This window comes from Musca autumnalis, unplaced genomic scaffold, assembly GCF_047663935.1.
Source record: "Musca autumnalis isolate F117 unplaced genomic scaffold, ASM4766393v1 scaffold_2, whole genome shotgun sequence".
NCBI classification, from domain to species: Eukaryota; Metazoa; Arthropoda; class Insecta; order Diptera; family Muscidae; genus Musca; species Musca autumnalis.
Window position 1 is genome coordinate 6,823,706 of NW_027411755.1, and position 18,510 is coordinate 6,842,215.

An 18,510-nucleotide genomic window follows, 5' to 3' on the forward strand; every position below is an offset into this window, starting at 1 on the left:
AACGGCAATTCTTTGTGGTTGTAAAATTCTGTAGCATAAAAACTAAAAACGCATTTTCCTCGAAGAGGCACTTTTGAAAGCGGTGCCCACTGTATGTTTTGGGGGACTATTATACATATAAAGCATGTGATTAACAGAGAGAGTCTTTAAAAAAAACTGCTGACGGAGTCCGACAAAAATATCAATTTTCTTACAGTTTTTTTTTGTTAAAATCGAAATTTTGATTTTAACTGTTCAACATTTTTAAAAATTTATTTTTTTACTTCCGTTTCGATAATGTACAAGATTATTAGGTTCGTAATGATCCCACAAAAATATGTGCTGATCGGTTAACTCTTTTTCAAACTACAGTGGTTACAGCAAACTGCTTTAGTAAAAACAGTGCTTTATATGTGGGTATTTGTCAGAAAATTAAAAAAAAAAATAAAATAATAATAATAGAAGGTAACTCAAGGTTTAATAGTTTTCTTATAAAAATGCATGAAAATAGCTTTTCTGATTCTTATAAACGGTCATAACCCATTAAAATAGCTTTACGTAACGCTACACAACATCTGAATTTTTCATGATTTTTGGTCAAGTTGGGCCCCCCCCGAAATGAAATCCTGCGTACGTCCCTGACTTGCACCAGTTAATAACGTCGAATGCAAACAATCTAACACAGTAGTGAGCATTTAGGCTTGTTTGGATTGTATCATCATCTTGGGTGTCTATAAGGACGACCTCTTGGTCGGTCCATAATATAGAACACTTGGTCGTCTATGAGAACGAACTCTTAATAGTCTATAAGGGCGACTTCTTAGTCGGCTATCAAGCCGTCCTTGCGGTGGTGTATGAAGACGACCTCTCGGTCGTTTATGTGGACTACACAATGGTAGTTTTTGTTTACAGACGGTAGTCTTTATAAAAAAAAACTAGGAGCGTATTTATGTACCTCATGGTCGTCTGTGAAGTCCACCTCTTGGTCGCCTATAAACCGGTTCTTGTGTTCGTCTATAAATACGACCTATTTATAGACTGACGTTTTTATTTAGAGACGGTTGACTTTATAAATAACCAGGAGGGGGTCTATAAACTGGACCTATTGGTCATATTTAAAGAGGACCTATTGGCCATCCATAAAAATGACGACTTGTAGAATAGAAGACATCCATAAAAGTCCTGTCGAAAATGGGAAACCTCAGCAAAGTCTTTCTCTAAAATAGAAGAACTCTCTCATATAGGATATTAGACTCCTCATGGGCTCTTGAGGAACTTCTCTAGAGAATTTCTATATAATAGCAGGCCTCTTAACTGACCTTCTGTAGAATTGCGGAACTCTATAGAGGACTTCTACAGAAAAGCAGACCTCTTTGAAAATTCTCTATAGAATAACAGTCTTCTTAAGATGTCTTCTATAGAATAGTAGACCTTTCTAGAAGTCTTCAACATAATATCAGAACTTTCTAGAGGTTTTCTTTACAAAAGGAAATCACTCAGGAGGTCTTCTAAAGAATAGCAGACCTGTCCAGAGGACTACTAAAAAAGAACAGACCTCTTTAGAGGTCTTCTATAGAATAGCAGACCTCTTTAGATGTTTTCTGAAAATAGGAGACCTCTAAAGAGGTTTTCTAAAAATAGCAGACCTCTGTAGAGGTCTTCTATACAATAGCGGACATCTCTAGAGGTTTTCTATGGAATAGCAGACCTCTCCAGAGGTCTTCTATAAACTAGAAGACATCTTTAGAGGTCTTCTATAAAACAGAAGACCTCGTTAGAGTTCTTCTATAAAATAGCAGACCTCGCTAGATGTCTCCTATAGTATAGCCGATCTCTCTAGAGGTCTCCTATAGAATAGCTAACCTTTCTAGAGGTTTTCTATAGAATATCAGACCTCTGAAGAGGTCTTCTATAGAATATCAGACCTCTCTAGAGAATGTCAGACTTCTCTAGAAGTCTTCTATAGAATATAATACCTGTCTAGAGATCTTTTATAGAATAGCAGACCTCTCTAGAGGTCTTCTGTAGAATATCAGACATATCTAGAGGTCTTCTATAGAATATCAGACCTCTCTAGAGGTCTTCTATAGAATAGCAGACCTCTCTAGAGGTCTTCCATAAAATAGCAGACCTCTCTAGAGGTCTTCTATAGAATAGCAGACCTCTCTAGAGGTCTTCTATAGAATAGCAGACCTCTCTAGAGGTCTTCTATTGAATAGCAGACCTCTCTAGAGGTCTTCCATAGAATAGCAGACCTCTCTGCAGGTCTTCTATAGAATAGCAGAACTATCTAAAGGTCTTCTATAGAATAGCAGACCTATCTAGAGGTCTTCTATAGAATGGCAGACCTCTCTAAAGGACTTCTATTTAATAGCAGACCTCTCTAGAGGACTTCTATATAATAGCAGACCTCTCTGGAGGACTTCTATATAATAGCAGACCTCTCTAGAGGTCTTCTATAGAATAGCAGACATATCTAGAGGTCTTCTATAGAATAGCAGACCTCCCTAGAGGTCTTCTATAGAATAGCAGACCTCTCTAGATGTCTTCTAAAGAATAGCAGACCTCTCTAGAGGTCTTCTATAGTATAGCAGACCTATTTAGAGGTCTTCTATAGAATAGCAGACCTATCTGGAGGTCTTCTATAGAATAGCAGACCTCTCTAAAGGTCTTCTACAGACCTCCCTAGAGGTTTTCTATAGAATATCAGACCTCTCTAGAGATCTTCTATAGAATAGCAGACCTCTCTAGAGGTCTTCTATAGAATAGCAGACCTATCTAGAGGTCTTCTATAGAATAGCAGACCTCTCTAGAGGTCTTCTATAGAATAGCAGACCTCTCTAGAGGTCTTCTATAGAATAGCAGACCTCTCTAGAGGTCTTCTATAGAATAGCAGACCTCTCTAGAGGTCTTCTATAGAATAGCAGACCTCTCTAGAGGCCTTCTATAGAATAGCAGACCTATCTAGAGGTCTTCTATGGAATAGCAGACTTATCTGGAGGTCTTCTATAGAATAGCAGACCTCTCTAGAGGTCTTCTATAGAATAGCAGACCTCTCTAGAGGCCTTCTATAGAATAGCAGACCTATCTAGAGGTCTTCTATGGAATAGCAGACTTATCTGGAGGTCTTCTATAGAATAGCAGACCTATCTTCTATAGAATAGCAGGTCTCTCTAGAGGTCTTCTTTAGAATAGGAGATCAGTCTAGAGGACTTCTTTAGAAAAGCAGACCCATCTACAGGTCTTCTAAAGAACAACAGACTTCTTTAGGTCTTCTATAGAATAAGCAGACTTATTTAGATGTTTTCTAAAAACAGGAGACATCCAAAGAGGTTTTCTAAAAACAGCAGACCTCGCTAAATGTCTCCTATAGTCTAGCCGACCTCTCTAGAGGTCTCCTATAGAAAAGCACTCCTCTCGAGAGGTTTTCTATAGAATATCAGATCTCTCTAGAGGTCTTCTATACAATAGCAGACATCTCTAGAGGTCTTCTATAAAATAGCAGACCTCTCTAGATGTCTCCTATAGAAGAGCCGATCTCTGTAGAGGTTAAAGAATAGTTTACCTTTCTAGATGTTTTCTATAGAATATCAGACCTCTCCAGAGGTCTTCTATAGAATATAAGACCTCTCCAGAGGTCTTCTATAGAATATAAGACCTCTCCAGAGGTCTTCTATAGAATATCAGACCTCTCCAGAGGTCTTCTATAGAATATCAGACCTCTACAGAGGTCTTCTATAGAATATCAGACCTCTATAGAGGCATTCTGTAGAACATCAGAGGCATTCTGTAGAACATCGGAATAGCACTCCTCTCGAGAGGTTTTCTATAGAATATCAGATCTCTCTAGAGGTCTTCTATACAATAGCAGACATCTCTAGAGGTCTTCTATAGAATATCAGACCTCTCTAGAGGTCTTCTATAGAATATCAGACCTCTCTAGAGGTCTTCTATAGAATATCAGACCTCTATAGAGGCATTCTGTAGAACATCAGAGGCATTCTGTAGAACATCAGAATAGCACTCCTCTCGAAAGGTTTTCTATAGAATATCAGACCTCTCTAGAGGTCTCCTATAGAATATCAGACCTCTCTAGAGGTCTTTTATAGAATATAAGACCTCTCTAGAGGTCTTCTATAGAATATCAGACCTCTCTAGAGGTCTTCTATAGAATATCAGACCTCTCTAGAGGTCTTCTATAGAATATCAGAGGCATTCTGTAGAACATCAAAATAGCACTCCTCTCGAGAGGTCTTCTATAGAATATCAGACCTCTCTAGAGGTCTTCTATAGAATATCAGACCTGTCTAGAGGTCTTCTATAGAATATCAGACCTCTATAGAGGCATTCTGTAGAACATCAGAGTCATTCTGTAGAACATCAGAATAGCACTCCTCTCGAGAGGTTTTCTATAGAATATCAAACCTCTCTAGAGGTCTCCTATAGAATATCAGACCTCTCTAGAGGTCTTTTATAGAATATAAGACCTCTCTAGAGGTCTTCTATAGAATATGAGACCTCTCTAGAGGTCTTCTATAGAATATCAGTCCTCTATAGAGGCATTCTGTAGAACATCAAAATAGCACTCCTCTCGAGAGGTCTTCTATAGAATATAAGACCTCTCTAGAGGTCTTGTATAGAATATCAGACCTCACCAGACGTCTTCTATAGAATATCAGACCTCTCTAGAGGTATTCTATACAATAGCAGGCATCTCTAGAGATCTTTAATGCAACTGCAAACCTCTCTATAGGTATTTTATTAAATGGCAGCACTTTTGTAGAATAGCATATCTATTAGAGGCCATCTATACAATAGCAGACCACTCTAGAGGTTTTGTATACAATAGCAGGCATCTTTAAAGATCTATACAATAGCACACCTCTCTATAGGTCTTCTATTAAATAAAAAATAAAACGGATGTACAGGTCTTCTAAAGAACAACAGGCCCCTATAGAATAGCAGACCTCTCCAGAGGTTTTCTAAATATAGCAGACCTTTTTAGATGTCTTCTATACAGTAGCAGATCTCTCTAGAGGTAATCTATTAAATATCAGACCTCTCCAGAGGACTTCTGTAAAATACCATCTATAAAATAACAGACCTCTCTAAAGGATTTTTGTAGAATAGCAAACATCTCTACAGGTCCTCTATAGAGGTTATTTATGACATTATATAGAATAGCAAACCTCTCTAGACATTTTCTATAGCATAGCAGAATTTTCTAGAGGTCTTTTGTAAAATCAGAGTTCTATTGAATAGCAGACTCCTCTTTGGGATAATATACTCTTTTAGAGAAAAGTCGTTTAGCGTTTCCAATAGATTTAGGACGTAACAGTTCTCTAGAGGTTATCTTAATTATTCCCTTAGCATTTACAAAAATCATCTAAATTGTTCTTAATGGTCTCCACTTATTTTTCCACATATGAAAATATATTCATTTATTTTGTTAGTATATAATTATTTACAAACAATTATATATGAAGTACATACCAACCGACATGCCCAAGATATCATTCATCACCCACGACCAACAATGAATCGGAAAAGCAAAACAAAACATTTTCACTGTTACTTTTCATTGACAGCCAGTCGTCCACCAATGATGCGGAACGCAACGCAAGGGAAAGTAATGATGACTCCCTCCAGTCGGTGGAATTCACCATTCACTTTGGTCATGGCATTTGAATTCATTCATTAATTTGTTAATTAAATGGAAAAGTGAAAAATAGAAAAACGGACGGAGATTTTCAGATGAGATGAAGTGACCCTTGTAGAGGAATCTGCATTTTTCCGGCAATAGTAAATAAATGTAAAACGTCATAATGGGAAGCTTTATTAAAATGAAATTCTGTCAGTGAAGGCAATACTTTGCCGCAAATTTGGGATCAGGGAACACAAACACACCCAACATCGACACAATGCGGAATGAACACATTTTCTGGATAACATACCAAAGCTGCTTCATTGTTTTGTTTTTTTACCGAACCAAATAAACAACAACAAAAGAAAACACAAAACAACCGAAAATAAATTCGAATTCAAATAATACCGAACCGAAATTTATTTACCGGCTATGTCAGTGTTGTAGTGGAAAGATTTGATTTCTTTTCATTTATCATAACCGTGTTAATTGATAAGAAGGACAGACGGAATAAAATACGAACAAACATAATACGAAAAAAATAAACAAATAAAACAAGACAGAAAATAACGGGGGAGGGAGAACAAAGCACAGTGGTGAATAATTTTCAATAAAATACATCTTTTCTGTTAAGTGAAAGCCAAGTGATAGAGACGGGTGGGAAAACTACTTTGGGGACACGAGGGAAAGCTGCGGAACAGTTCTCTTGAATATTATACTTACCTAAAGGTCTTGTATAGAACTGGAGAACTGTCTAGAGGTTATCTTAATTATGAACAAATTCCTCAGAGGTCTTCTAAAGAAATAGAGAACTCATTAGAGGTCGATTTAAAAACTTCAGACCTTCTACTTATCTTCTCTGATCTTCTGAGATCTATTTCGAATGAATAGTATACTTCCCTAAAGATCTTGTATAGAGCTGGAGACTTCTGTAGAAGACTTCTAAAGAATTAAATAACTCCCTAGAGGCCTTCTAAAGAATTTAAGGAACTCATTGGAGTTTGATTCTACAACTGCAGCCCTACCTAGAGGTCTTCTCTGGAACATAAGACATCTCTACAAAATTGTACATCCCTATTAAGGTATTTTATACAACACGACACTTCATTATAGGTATTCCATGTGCTAGCAGAAACCACATGAGGGCTTGACCTTCCTAGAGGTCTTCGATAGGACCTTTCTAGAGATCTTCGATAGACTAGGAGACCTTTCTAGAAGTTTTCTATTGAATAATAGACCTCTCTGGAAGTCTTCTGTAGAATCGTAAAGCACCCTTTTTTTGTCGGAAAAAAATCATCGAAAGACCCTGGCTACATGTTTTCCCTAGACCTGCAAGACTTCAACAGACCAAAATAACACAGACCATCCTAGAGGTCTTCTATACAATAGGAGACCTCTATCGCGGTCTTCTATTGAAGAGTGGACCTCCCTACATGTCTTCTACTGAAAAGCAGACCTCCATAAAAGTCTTCTACAGAATAGTAGACCTTTTTTGAGATAATCTATAGAATAATAGACCTCCCTAGAGGTCATCTTTAAAATAGTAGTCCTCCCCAGATGTCTTCTATAGAAAAATAGACAACCCTAGAGGTCTTCTATAGAGGAGTTGACCTCTCTAGAGGCCTTCTCTATATAATAGACCTCTCAGGAGGTACTTTAGAGTAGACCTCTTTGGAAGTCTTCTATAGAATAGTAGACCTCTCTGGAGGTCTTCTATATAATAGTAGACCTGCGCAGATGTCTTCTTTAGAATGATATACTTCCCTAGAAGTCTTCTATAAAATAGTAGACCTCTCTAAAAGCCTTTTAAAGAATAGTAGACCTCTCTAGAGGTCTTCTTTAGAATGGGATACCTCTATAGAATAGTAAACCTCTATAGAGGTATTCTATAGACTAGTAGGTCTCTCTACAGGCCTTCTATAGAACAGTACACTTCTCTACAGGTCTTCTATAGAAGATTAGAATTGTAGGACTCTCTAGAGGTATTCTGTAGAACAGTGCACTTCTCTACAGGTCTTCTATAGAATGGGACACCTCTCTAGAGGTGTTCTATAAAATAGTAAAATTCTATAGAGATATTCTATAGAATAGAAGGCCTATCTAGAGGTTTTCTATAGAACAGTACACTTCTGTACAGGTCTTCTATAGAAAAGTAGAACTCTCTAGAAGTTTTCTATATAATAGTAGACCTCTCGAGAGGTCTTCTATAGAATAGTAGGCCTCTCTAGAGCTCTTCTATAGAACAGTACACTTCTCTACAGGTCATCTATAGAATAGGAGAACTCTCTATAGGTCTTCTATGGAATAGTAAACCTCTATATAGGTATTCTATAGAGTAGTAGGCCTGTCTAGAGGTCTTCTAAAGAGCAGTCCACTCCTCTACAGGTCTTCTGTAGAATAGTAGACCTCTCTAGAGGCATTCTATAGAGTAGTAGACCTCTTTAGAGGCCTTCTATGGAGTAGGTAGACCTCTCTAGAGGTCTTCTATAGAATAGTAGACCTCTCTAGAGGTATTCTATAGTATAGTTTACCTCTCTAGAGGCTATAAAATAGAAGACCTCTCTAGAGGGCTTCTAAAAATAAAAGACCTCTCTATTTTATAGAAGCCCTCTAGAAAGGTCTACTATTTTATGGAAGCCCTTTAGAAAGGTCTAATATTTTATAGAACCCCTCTACAGCGGTCTACTATTCTATGGAAGACCTCTAGAGAGGTCTACTATACTATAGAAGACCTCTAGATAGGTCTACTATTGTATAGTAGACCTCTCTCTAGTTTACTACAGAATATTAGACCTCTCTAAATGGTCATGAGTTTTTTCTGATAACTATAACATTGCTGATAACCACTGTGCTTCCCGCATATTTAAGCCTTTAACGCATGCTCAATTTGTACAGACAAATCTGTGGTATTTGGATTCCATTGCCACAAAAAAAAACACAACAATGACGCTCTATTTGACCCGCTTTTCAACATATCGTGCTAGTCTGTGTTTGGTTTTTGCCTTATTTCTTATCACAGAGGCAAAAGTGGCATAAACAATCAAAACCAAACAAATTTTTGTTTCTTGTTTTTGTTTTATTTCGAAAAATTTGTTTGTTTTCGTTTCATTCGTTCGTTCTGCTGTGTTGTGTACAATGCTCCTCAACGTCAATGGGCGACGAGTAGCAGATTCGATCAACTCAATTCGGATTCAGCGATACCACAACACAATCTCATAACAACACCGTGAAACATATGGTGTCTGAACAAGAGAATGCCGCCATAGAAGAGTAAGTGAATAAACTGTCATTATTACGTCAATTTAGAAAACAAACAAAGCAACTGTATTCGTCAAAAAAAAAAAAAAACAAATTGTATTGGGAGAGAGCTAGGGCAGCGGGGTTTTTATTTCAATTAATGAAGACCGCACCTACCACCAAATTTTGTAAACTTAAATTGTTGGTCAAATAGTTGTTGAACTAGAATAAAATTGTGGTTACGAATGGAATATTTGTGGTGATGGATTGAATATTTTTTGAGGTATTCATAGAAAAATGGGTAACGTAGGGGATGGAAGATACCAAGGAACGGTCCTGACCGGTTTTAACATGGCAAAGCCCAGGATTTATTTTGTTCCCTCTTTCATATCAAGTGGACACTGACCTCCCCGTGGTGTCACCTGGGGAACTGCCTTTAACACCCGGTAAAGGTAGTGAGCTAACATGTGCCGCACCTGCAATGTTCGCACTCTTTATAGAGAAGGTACAGTCTTCGCATTGGCAGACGTACTTAAAAAGTACAAGGCCGATATTACTGCCATACAGGAAATACGATGGATTGGGAAAGGCGTCACAACAACACCGCACTGTATTATAGCTTTCATGACGTAAAGCATGAGTTTGGTTGCGGATTCGTAGTTAGTCGGAGGCTAAAACATCTGGTATCAAGCTTCACCCCAGTGAATGAAAGATTTGCTGCAATTCGAATAAAAGCTAAATTCTTCAACATCAGCTTTATTTGCGCTCATGCTCCCACTGAAGAAAAGGACGAACAGACCAAAGATATATTTTACGAGCGCTTAGAAGAAACATATGACCGTTGCCCTGCCCATGACATTAAAATCATTCTAGGCGATTTTAATGCCAAAATTGGAAAGGAGAATATCTTTGGCCCAACAGTCGGGAAATTCAGTCTCCACAGTGAAACATCTGACCATGGTATGAGGCTGATAGACTTTGCAGCTGCAAAAAACATGGTAGTTAGCAGTACCAGATTTAATCATCTCGATATTCATAAGGGCACCTGGATGTCTCCAGATCAGAAAACAAGAAATCAAATTGATCATGTTGTGATAGATGGAAGACATTCATCGAGCGTGTTGGATGTACGATCTTCCGAGGTGCAAACATTGATTCGGGCCACTATCTTGTTGCAGCAAAGGTACGCACCCGCTTAAACGTAGCAAACAAAGTACGAACAGGCACAACACGAAAGTTAGACATTGGTAAGCTGCAATCACAACAGATAGCCACAGCATATTCCACTCAACTAGTCCAATTGCTTAATCAAAGCACTCCTCATTCCGATAACATTTCAGCGCAATGGCAAAGCATTGCCACTCCATGTAAACAGCCGAAAAATCCATACTTGGATACCAGAGACCTACACCAAGGAATCCATGGTATGATCAGGAGTGTCGTGCTGCCACCGAAGAGAAAAATGCGGCATATAAGGCTACTTTACAATCCGTAGCAACGCGTAGCTCACGAGAGAGATACAGGGAGAAAAGGAGAGGGGAGAAACGTTTTTTCCGCAGGAAAAAGAGAGTGATGGAAAAGCGGGAGTGTGAAAAAATCGAGATGTACAGGAGCCAGAATGAAGTCCGAAAATTCTACCAAAGAGTCAAGCATCAAACTAATGGCTTTGGTACAGGTACATCCTCCTGTAGAGACCAGCAAGGTAATTTGGTAACTGATACAGATAGTGTACTCAGGATATGGAAAGAACATGTTTCAAAACAGTTGGTATCCAATAGCAGCGAAGACGACGAAGATACCACAGTCCCAATCCCAGAAGATGGTATTGAATGTATACCGCCCAGCCAAGATGAGGTAAAGACAGCAATAAATCGGCTGAAGAATAATAAGGCAGCAGGAGCCGATGGCTTACCAGTTGAGCTGTTCAAAACCGGAGGCGACACGCTGATAAGGTGTATTCATCAGCTAGTTAGCACCATCTGGCAGGAAGAACGAGTACCCGACGATTGGAACCTGAGTATCCTGTACCCCGTCCACAAGAAGGGAGATAAGAATGTATGCTCTAACTATAGGGACATAAGTCTACTCCCTATTGCCTACAATATCGTGTCAGGGATATTGTGCGAACGACTAAAGCCTATGGTCAACGAGATAATTGGACCATACCAATGCGGCTTTAGACCTGGCAAGTCCACCATTGACCAGATAAAGAACTTCTCCGAAGAGATTGGTACCAAAAGAGGTTTCAGATAAGGAGACAGCCTTTCGTGTGATCTCTTCAACATCCTGCTGGAAAAGGTTATACGAGAGGCAAACGTCAAGAGAAGTGGCACAATCTACACCAATAGTCACATGTTACTTATGCTGATGATATAGACATCATGGGCCGATCAGTAAAAGAAGTAACTGATACCTTTATGAAGGTCGAAGGAGAATCTGCTAAAGTGGGTCTGGCGGTAAACGGTGAGAAGACCAAGTTGATGGTGTCGACGCGCAATGCGTTCATTGAGCTCGGACCGACTGTAGAAGTTGGTTCCTATAATATTGAGGTAGTAAAATACTTCGTCTACCTCTGCACCTCCGTAAACACAACAAACGACATCAGTTGTGAAATAAAAAGAAGAATTGTATTGGCCAACAGATGCTACTTTGGTTTAAGTAAGCAGTTTAAAAACAAAACCACATCTCGTCAAAGAAAAATAACGCTCTACAAAACACTGATACTACCCGTGCTGATGTATGGCTCCGAAGCCTGGGTACTTGCGCAAGCAGACATGACAGTGCTTGGTGTGTTTGAGAGAAAAATTCTTCGAAAGATCTACGGACCAATCTGCGTTGACCGTGAATATCGACGTCGCATGAACCACGAGCTGTATCTGCTATACAACGATATCAATATTGTTAAACGTATCGAGATGCAGCGATTGCGTTTGCTAGGCCATATCATAAGGCGTATAAATACGGACCGCTTGGCGGTGCACGCACAATTGGCAGGCCAAGGAATAGATGGTACAAACAAGTGGATGATGAGATGAAAAGGCGCGGTATTCCAGAGTGCGAAGCAACAAATAAAGAGAATTGGAGATCTTTTCTTAGTTCGGTCTATGGAACAAATGATCTGTAATGGCCCAGCTAAGTAAGTAAGTAAGTTCATAGAAAATAAATGTTAATACCCTTCACCATAGTATGGAGGGATATTAAGTCTGTTTTTCTGCTTGTAACAGATCATAATAACCATATAAAGTATGTATATTATTGATCAGGATAAAATACTAAGATGATCTAGCAATGTCCTTCCGTCTGTCCGTCCGTTGTAATCGCTCTTGCGTCCGCAATAATTGAGACAGAACATTAACATTTTGCAACCGAGTGTTTTTTTTTTTCAATACACGCAGAGAAGAGATATTGTAGGAGCAATTATATTCTAAGATCAAAATACTGTATTTTAAAAATCAGAAAACCATATATTTTATGTCAGGAACCATAATGGCACAAAATATATTGTTGAATCAACAATATATATTTTCAGATTTTTATAATATAGTATTTTGTTCTTAGAATATGATTGCTCTCCTACAATATCTCTTCTCTGCGTGTAGGCAGGCGAAGTTCGCTGAAATTTGACACTTGAGGTTTTCAGTGCTCACGGAACATCTCTATCGAACAATTTTTACACCTAGCAGGAAACTAATTACAGTAGAATCCCGAAAATTTGTCATCCAAGGGACCGGACATTTTATACGGATTATCCAGGTTTTCGATTTAGCGGGGCGAAAATATGAAGAAAATGACTTCAAGGGACTGACAGCTTATACGAATTATCGAGATTTTCGATTTATCGAGGTACGAATTATCGCGATTCTATTGTATTCCACTTTAGTTCAGAATATTTTATGGTGGAAGGTATAAAAAGTTCGGCCTGCCCAAACGTTGACAACGCAACTCAAGTTTAGTACTTACTTACTTAGCTGGCCCATTACACAACATTTGTTCCATAGGCCGAACTAAGACACCATCAACTTAGTCTTCTCACCGTTTACCGCCAGACCCACTTTAGCAGATTCTCCTTCGACCTTCATAAAGGTATCAGTTACTTCTTTTACTGATCGGCCCATGATGTCTATATCATCAGCATAAGCAAGTAACATGTGACTATTGGTGTAGATTGTGCCACTTCTTTTGACGTTTGCCTCTCGTATAACCTTTTCCAGCAGGATGTTGAAGAGATAACACGAAAGGTTATCTCATTACCTGAAACCTCTTTTGGTACAAAACTCTTCGGAGAGGTTCTTTCCTATTTTAACTGAGGATCTAGTGTCAGTAAGAGTCATTTTACAAAGCCGGATGAGCTTTGCGGGGATACCAAATTCAGACATGGCTTGGAATACCTTAGAACGCAGCGGGCTGTCGAAGGCTGCTTTATAATCGACAAAAAGATGGTAGGTGTCGATCTGCATCTCTTGGGTCTTCTCCAGGATTTGCCGCAGGGTAAATATCTGGTCAATGGTGGGCTAGCCAGGTCTAAAGCCGCATTGGTATGGTCCAATTATCTCGTTGACCATAGTCTTTAGTCGTTCGCACAATATCCCTGACACGATCTTGTAGGCAATAGGGAGTAGACTTATGCCGCAATACTTAGAGCATATAGTCTTATCTCCCTTCTTGTGGACGGGGCACAGGATATTCAGGTTCCAAGCGTCGGATACTCGTTCTTCTTGCCAGATGGTGCTAACTAGCTGATGAATACAACTTATCAGCGTGTCGCCTCCGGTTTTGAACAGCTCGGATGGTAAGCCATCGGCTCCTGCTGCCTTATTATTCTTCAGCCGATTTATTGCTGTCTTTACCTCATCTTGGCTGGGCGGTATACATTCAATACCATATTCTGGGTTTGGGACTGTGGTATCTTCGTCGTCTTCGCTGCTATTGGATACCAACAGTTTTGAAAAATGTTCTTTCCATATCCTGAGTACACTATCTGTATCAGTTACCAAATTACCTTGCTGGTTTCTACAGGAGGATGTGCCATCAGTTTGATGCTTGACTCTTTGGTAGAATTTTCGGACTTCATTCTGGCTCCTGTACATCTCGATTTTTTCACACTCCCGCTTTTTCATCTCTCTCTTTTTCCTGCGGAAAAGACGTTTCTCCTCTCTCCTTTTCTCCCGGTATCTCTCTCGTGCTACGGATTATAAAGTAGCCCTATATGCCGCATTTTTCTCTTCGGTAGCAGCACGACACTCCTGATCATACCATGGATTCCTTGGTAGAGGTCTCTGGTATCCAAGTATGTATTTTTCGGCTGTTTGCATGGAGTGGGCAATACTTTGCCATTGCGCTGCTATGTTATCGGGATGAGGAGTATTTTGATTAAGCAATTGAGCTAGTTGATTGGAATATGCTGTGGCTATCTGTTGTGATTGCAGCTTACCGATACGTTTAACAATACGTTTGCTGCAACAAGGTAGTGGTCCGAGTCTATGTTTGCTCCTCGGAACGAACGCACATCCAACACGCTCGATGAATGTCGTCCATCTATCACAACGTGATCAATTTGATTTCTTGTTTTCTGATCTGGAGACATCCAGGTGCCCTTATGGATGGCGAGATGTTGAAATCTGGTGCTTCTCACTACCATGTTTTTTGCCGCTGCGAAGTCTATCAGCCTCATACCATTGTCAGATGTTTCACTGTGGACACTGAATTTTCCGACTGTTGGGCCAAAGATATTTTCCTTTCCAATTTTGGCATTAAAATCGCCTAGAATGATTTTAATGTCATGGGCACGACAACGGTCATATGTTTCTTCTAAGCGCGCATAAAATATATCTTTGGTCAGTTCGTCCCTGTCTTCAGTGGGAGCATGAGCCCAATTAAAGCTGATGTTGAAGAATTTTGCTTTTATTCGAATTGTAGCAAGTCTTTCATTCACTGGTGTGAAGCTGGAGACCAGGTGTTTTAACCTCCGACCAACTATAAATCCGCAACCAAACTCATGCTTTATGTCATGGCAGCAATAATACAGAGGTGTTGTTGTCACGCCTTTCCCATTCCATCGTATTTCCGGTATGGCAGTAACATCGGCCTTGTACTTTTCAAGTACGTCTGCCAATGCGAAGACTGCACCTTCTCTATAAAGAGTGCGAACATTCCAGGTGCAGATTCGCAGATCATGGTCCTTAAAACGTTTGCGGGTGTCGTCAACTTTAGAGGGATTTGTTTTTCTTTTAATTTTTCATAGTAGGCTGCTTTTTCTAGGGGAGGACTACAAGCCTGCGCCCAAATCAAAGTTTTTAACGTTCTTATGGGTGAACGCGCGGCACATTTTAGTTCACTACCTTTAACGGATGTTAAAGGCAGCTACCCCAGGTGACACCACGGGGAGGTCAGTGTCCACTTGAGACGAAAGAGGGACCAAGATAAATCCTGGACTTTGCAATGTTAAAGCCGGGCAGGACCGTTCCTTGGTATCTTTCATCCCCTACGTCACCCAACTCAAGTTTAGTGGCAATGCATAATCGACCCCTAGTGTTTTTTTACTTGTTTTTGTATCGATAGGACCGAACAAAACACATTTTTAAAGTTCCTTATACAACCTTGATCCTTGTACATCCTAGGCCTACTATAAAATGGCATTGGCATAGGTAGGATGTTAACTGACAAAATGGATTTTATGTGATATTCTCCGGTGCAGCAAAACTTTCACACGAGAGAGATTTCTCCAGAATAGAATGCATAGAGAGAGGCCTAATCACCTTGAATTTGTTTAATGAAGATATTAGCTAAGTTCTTGATCTTCTTTATTTGAAATTCATAACCAATGTCATTCGGCCATGACAAAAATCCCATGTGGGCAATGAGTTGTGAACAACATTTTCACCATTCACCAAAATTGTCTTATAAAAACATTTTTTCTTATAATGTTGGCCACCATAAATGCATTCTATGAAGTCATTCTGTGGCCATTATTTGTTATTATGAACGCTCATTTAACCATTTTTAGGCAATGTTAGCAAATATCGATGTATGTGTTCATATGTAGCTATTTGTCATTAAGTCTCAAATCAATTCAGACAAAAATTTAATTAACAAAATTGTCATTATTAGATTTACCAGCTACTGGCGACACTACAGATATTGTTAAGCTAAAACAATTATGGTTTTTAACAAAATCACTGAAGTTGACAAAAAGTCAGTAGGCAAAACCCATTGAAACAACTACTACCCATTTACATACAAAAACTGTGCTATCATATTGGTACGAAATTGCCATAAAAAGTTTATTATTTATATTTATTTCCATAATATTGCTGACAGTACATTCCACACAGTTGTTACATAGCCATAAGTAGTTGCGTAATTTCATCAAGTCTTTCTTCCATCGTTCTCATTCTTAGAAAGATACAAGTTAAGTTGAAGTTTTATGGTTATAGGTCAAGAGTTCATTAAATTAAGAAGGGTTAAGTGTTTTGGTCATTGTGTTGCTAAGATTTATTGTACACATACATATACATACATAAACACGTGTCAACAAGCCTCTTGACCGTTTATTCAAACTGTGGGCGATTGTTCGGTTCGGTTTGCTCCCAGAAACCAAAAAGTAATTGCAAATAGATGGAATTTGAGAAGATTTGAACGGCACACAAGAGGAACATGTTAAAGCATTAATATTTTGTAGATGCTTTCAAAATTCAACTCAGATAAAATATAAAGACCAATACCGAAAGAATTTTATTTAAGAAAGATGAGTTTTTGGAAGCCTGCAAATTGGTCACTTATTCTGATCTAACCTGAGACTAGGCGAGATATATTAAAAGCAATTACAAGAAAGATTCAGTCGGCTTTGCCGTTAGCTTTGAAACAAAAGCCACAAAAACTGCTTAACATTTTAGGGAGAAGTCCTTTCGACTTCCTGACTACCAACCAAGACCAATCAACATGAGTTCTATGTCATAGTAGACCTCTCCCGCCAGAAACCTCTCTGTAGGTTTCTATAGATTAGAAGGCATATTTAATGGTGTCCTACACAATATGAAACTTCCTTATACCTGTTTAATAAAACAGTAAACTTCACTAAAGTTCTTCTATAGAATACTACCATTCCCTAGATGTCTTCTATAGAAAAGTATGCTTCACTTTTATAGAATAGCTGAACTCTCTGGCAGATGGACTTGCCCCCGGAAACGCATTATACGAGGGGCACTAAAAACCTTCTGGCCTAGGCAACACGCAGTGTCGCCAGGAGCCATTTAACATTTTTTTGGAAAGTTTGACAGTTTTTAGCCTAAGCGTACACAGGATAGTTTGACATACGACAATGTGTTGGATTGCTTACAGTGACTTGAAAAAATCACATTGCAAAAAATAGAATTTACTTTACTTTACTGAACATTTTCGTCCGATATTTTTTACAACTTTGGACGTGGATAATCACGACAAGAGTGCATCGATCAAATAAAATCTTTTTTTGTCGATAAAGGGACATCCTATATCACTATGAAAAACTGGTTTAATGAATACAATCGTGGCCGACACTCGCAAAAAACGAAGGTCGTGAGGGTCGCCGTTGTGCCAGAAAAAAAAATTAAGCCGTTCGTGAATGGATAATGCAGGATCGCCATGTTATATACCCTGAGATAGAGGCATCCTTGGGCATTTCTTCCACCAACTAAGATTTTATATTGTATGAAGACCTGGCAGCTAGACCCAGCAAAACTGGCCAATCGCCCAAAACGGCTCTTGTGGATTGCTGCAAAGAAATTGTGAATAAAAGCCATCGCCGTGCTTCAAACGACTTTTATAAGATCGTCACAGACGAATTGTGGATCTATGCTTAGGAGCTCGAAACAAGACAGGAATCGACCGTTTGGGTCTTCGAAAGCGAGCCAAATCAAAAGAAAGCTGTTCATGGAAGAAGACATTCGAAGCAAATGGTCGCCTGTTTCTTCGGCAAAACAGACCATGTGGCGACTATACGGCTTCAGAAATGTAGGACGGTTAATTCTGATTGTTACACTACAATTTGTTTGCCTGAAGTCTCCTGAGGAATTCGAATCGTTCTGCATCATGACAATGCGAGCTCCCACACATCGATTCAACCCAGCGCCTGTTTGACCGGACAAAACGTGGGGATCCAATGACTTCATCGGATTACAGCACATCAAGAAAAAAGGCGTTCAAAAACCATGTTTTTAGAGGAGTCCAATCAAGCCACTGTAAACAGCCCAACACATGGTCTTATGTCAAACTTTCCTGAGTACGCATAGGCTAAAAACTGTCAAACTTTCCAAAAACAAGTAAAAAAGTATCAGTCGGCTTTGCCGACAGAGATATACCCTCAGCCTGTGTATATTGAAACAATTTTTTACCAATTTAGGTGGTTTTAAAACTTTTGGGCGTTTGAACCGACAAAAATTTTGACTAGGATTAAAGATGAAAAGTTTTGCGGAGGATATACTAAAAGGAATGGATCGACATTGACCGTTATTGATGTGGATCTCCAGCCACAACATATGGCGCCATAGGGGGTTTTACACTATTCGGGCTGTTTGCTCAAGAAGTATGAACTTGCCCCTGAAACAACTTTTACCATCGCAATTGAGGCAGCAATGCAAGTTGCTTCAACAAAAATCAAAGTGATTCGAGAGCAG